We start from the raw sequence: 4979 nt of genomic DNA, 5'->3' as shown, positions 1-4979 counted from the left end.
GAATAAAACTTCTGCAACAGTACATGATAAAGAATAAAACTTCTGCAACAGTACATGATAAAGAATAAAACTTCTGCAACAGTACATGATAAAGAATAAAACTTCTGCAACAGTACATGATAAAGAATAAAACTTCTGCAACAGTACATGATAAAGAATAAAACTTCTGCAACAGTACATGATAAAGAATAAAACTTCTGCAACAGTACATGATAAAGAATAAAACTTCTGCAACAGTACATGATAAAGAATAAAACTTCTGCAACAGTACATGATAAAGAATAAAACTTCTGCAACAGTACATGATAAAGAATAAAACTTCTGCAACAGTACATGATAAAGAATGAAACCTGCAACACAGACAGAACTACATGCAATGCCCATGAATTTTCTTTTTAACGAAGTAGGTTTTTTGGCGTGTCTTATATTGCGTGTGTAAATGTCTTAGGTGTAGTTAACTGGTTTCTCTGTGGGATTTTTTTTACTGTTGTTATTATTAGTATGATGAGGGTGATGGAATTCATGATATTGATCATAATAATAGTCATGATAAAATGATAATGATGATGATATGGTATTGATTGTAGTGGTTATTATTAATGCTGTTATTATCAGTAGGATTATCATCATTATTATTACTATTACTATTGTTATCACTCTTCTTATTTGTATCCTTATTATCATCAATTGTATTATGATTATCATTATCATTATTTTTTTTTCTTCTTTATCATTTTTTTTCATCTTTATCATTTTTTTCATCTTTATCATCATCATCATCATCATCACCATCATTATCATTATTATTCTTACCATTATCATCATCATTATCATTGTGATTATTTTTAGCATTATTATTATTATTATCATTATTATTATTATTATTATTATTATTATTATTATTATTATTATTATTATTATTATCATTATTATCATTATTATTATTGTTATTGTTATTATCATCATTATTATTATTGTTATCATTATCAATATTATTATTATCATTATTATTATTATTATTACTAATATTATCAGATATTATTGTTATCACTATTACTGTTTTTATTACTATTGCTATGTTCATTATTATTTTTACTATTATTATCGTTAATGTCGTTATGGTATCAATGTCGCTATTATTAGTATTATCAATATCATTATTATTATCATCATCATTATTATTATTATTATTATTGTTATTATCATAATCATCATTATCATTATTATTATCATTATTAGCATTAGCATAATCATTATTATCATTATTATTATTATTATTATTATCATTATTACTTTCATTGGCATTGTTATTCTTTTTATTATCATCATTGTTATTTTTATCATCATTATTGTTATAAATATTATCATTTTTGAAATTGCTATCATTAAAATTACTATCATGATCATTTTCATTATAATCATTATCATTATTATTATTATTATCAACATTATTAATGTTACTATTGTCAATATCTTCATTATCATTTTCATTTTACTATCATTTTAATTATCATAATCATTTTCTTTATTATCATCATTATCATTATTACTATGATCATCATTATCAATGTTACTATAATTGCTAACATCAATATTATTAAATTGTTTTGATCATTTTCAATTTCATTATTACTATTACCGTTGTTACCATTATTATTATTATTTTATTGTTATTATTATCATCATCATTATTATTATTGCTATTATCATCATTATTATTGTTATTGTTATTACCACTTTTTTCTTTATTGCAATCGTCATAATTGTTGTCATTGTTATCATGATTATCATTATCAATATCATTTCATTATCATTATCATTATTACCGTTATTATTGTTTATTTCATATTGATTATCATTATCAATATTATCCTTTTATTATTAATACATTATCATGATTTTCATTATCATTATCATAATTATCATTATCATCATCATTCCCATTATCATTATTGTCATCAATGTTTATCATTATCGTTACCATTATGATTGTTATCATTACCTTTATTATTATAACAGCAATAATGATAATAGCAATAATAACAATATTGATAATGATAATAATGATGATAATAAAAATGACAATAATAATTATAACATTGATGATGCTAATAATAATAGTAATAAAAAATTTCATAATGATAATGATAATAATAATGATGATAACAATTATGAGGATAATGATAATAACAATGATAAAAACAATAATGATGAGGATAACAATAATAATAATGGAAACAATAATAATAATAATGAAGTAACAATAATGATAATAGTAGAAATAAACGAAAATGATGATGGTGATAGTAATAATAATAATAATGATAGTGATAACGATAAAACAAATGTAAAAATCATAATAATAATAATACCAATAATAGTAATGATAATATAATAATGATAATATTAATAACAATAATAATAATAACAATAATAATATAACAATAATAATAATAGTAATAACGATAACAATAATGATAATAATGGTGATAATAACAATAATAATGATAATAATAAAAAATAATAATAACAATAATTATGATGATATTTATAACATTATGATGGTATTTATAATGTTAAAACTGTTCAGTGTTAAATATTGTTCAAAATCTTACATATTGTTCAAACTCTAAAGCATTATTTAAATTATCATTTTTTTCAAACATTAAAATATTTCAATATCATTCAGATTGGTAAATATTGTTCAATATTGTTCAAATTGTTCAATATTGTTGAAATTGTTCAATATTGTTGAAATTGTTCAATATTGTTGAAATTGTTTGATATTGTTGAAATTTTTAAATATTGTTGAAATTATTCAATATTGTTGAAATTTTTAAATATTGTTGAAATTGTTCAATATTGTTCAAATTGTTCAATATTGTTCAAATTGTTCAATATTGTTCAAATTGTTCAATACTGTTCAAATTGTTCAATAGTCTTAAATGTGATATGTAATTCAGAATGCTAGATTACTGTTCAGAATACCAGGTGTTGTTCAAGATGTTCAATAATCTTTGAAATTTTAAATATTGTTAAGAAATCAAAGGCTAATCAAAGCACAGTACTTAAAAATATATAAAATATACATATACACATACATAAATACATACATACATAAATACACACATACGTACAAATCCATATACACACACACACTCACACACACATACAGACATACAGACTCTGCAGAAAAGAAAATGCACAGATAGCATTTTCGAAATCATCCTGAAAATGGAATTCAGGAGATTTTCGAAATCGTGGTCTCAATTTCAATAAATGGAATAAAATGGAATTCAGGAGATTTTCGAAATCGTGGTCTCAATTTCAATAAATGGAATAAAATGGAATCCAGGAGATTTTCGAAAAATCGTGGTCTCAATTTCAATAAATGGAATAAAATGGAATTCAGGAGATTTTCGAAATCGTAGTCTCAATTTCAATAAATGGAATAAAATGGAATTCAGGAGATTTTCGAAATCGTGGTCTCAATTTCAATAAATGGAATAAAATGGAATTCAGGAGATTTTCGAAATCGTGGTCTCAATTTCAATAAATGGAATAAAATGGAATTCAGGAGATTTTCGAAATCGTGGTCTCAATTTCAATAAATGGAATAAAATGGAATTCGGGAGATTTTCGAAATCGTGGTCTCAATTTCAATAAATGGAATAAAATGGAATTCAGGAGATTTTCGAAATCGTGGTCTCAATTTCAATAAATGGAATAAAATGGAATTCGGGAGATTTTCGAAATCGTGGTCTCAATTTCAATAAATGGAATAAAATGGAATTCAGGAGATTTTCGAAATCGTGGTCTCAATTTCAATAAATGGAATAAAATGGAATTCAGGAGATTTTCGAAATCGTGGTCTCAATTTCAATAAATGGAATAAAATGGAATTCAGGAGATTTTCGAAATCGTGGTCTCAATTTCAATAAATGGAATAAAATGGAATTCAGGAGATTTTCGAAATCGTGGTCTCAATTTCAATAAATGGAATAAAATGGAATTCAGGAGATTTTCGAAATCGTGGTCTCAATTTCAATAAATGGAATAAAATGGAATTCAGGAGATTTTCGAAATCGTGGTCTCAATTTCAATAAATGGAATAAAATGGAATTCAGGAGATTTTCGAAATCGTGGTCTCAATTTCAATAAATGGAATAAAATGGAATTCAGGAGATTTTCGAAATCGTGGTTTCAATTTCAATAAATGGAATAAAATGGAATTCAGGAGATTTTCGAAATCGTGGTCTCAATTTCAATAAATGGAATAAAATGGAATTCAGGAGATTTTCGAAATCGTGGTCTCAATTTCAATAAATGGAATAAAATGGAATCCAGGAGATTTTCGAAATCGTGGTCTCAATTTCAATAAATGGAATAAAATGGAATTCGGGAGATTTTCGAAATCGTGGTCTCAATTTCAATAAATGGAATAAAATGGAATTCAGGAGATTTTCGAAATCGTGGTCTCAATTTCAATAAATGGAATAAAATGGAATTCAGGAGATTTTCGAAATCGTGGTCTCAATTTCAATAAATGGAATAAAATGGAATTCAGGAGATTTTCGAAATCGTGGTCTCAATTTCAATAAATGGAATAAAATGGAATTCAGGAGATTTTCGAAATCGTGGTCTCAATTTCAATAAATGGAATAAAATGGAATTCAGGAGATTTTCGAAATCGTGGTCTCAATTTCAATAAATGGAATAAAATGGAATTCAGGAGATTTTCGAAATCGTGGTCTCAATTTCAATAAATGGAATAAAATGGAATTCAGGAGATTTTCGAAATCGTGGTCTCAATTTCAATAAATGGAATAAAATGGAATTCAGGAGATTTTCGAAATCGTGGTCTCAATTTCAATAAATGGAATAAAATGGAATTCGGGAGATTTTCGAAATCGTGGTCTCAATTTCAATAAATGGAATAAAATGGAATTCAGGAGATTTTCGAAATCGTGGTCTCAATT

Source organism: Penaeus vannamei, chromosome 39, assembly GCF_042767895.1.
Source record: "Penaeus vannamei isolate JL-2024 chromosome 39, ASM4276789v1, whole genome shotgun sequence".
NCBI lineage: Eukaryota > Metazoa > Arthropoda > Malacostraca > Decapoda > Penaeidae > Penaeus > Penaeus vannamei.
The sequence above is the reverse complement of the archived record's forward strand: the minus strand, read 5'-3'. Positions refer to the sequence as shown.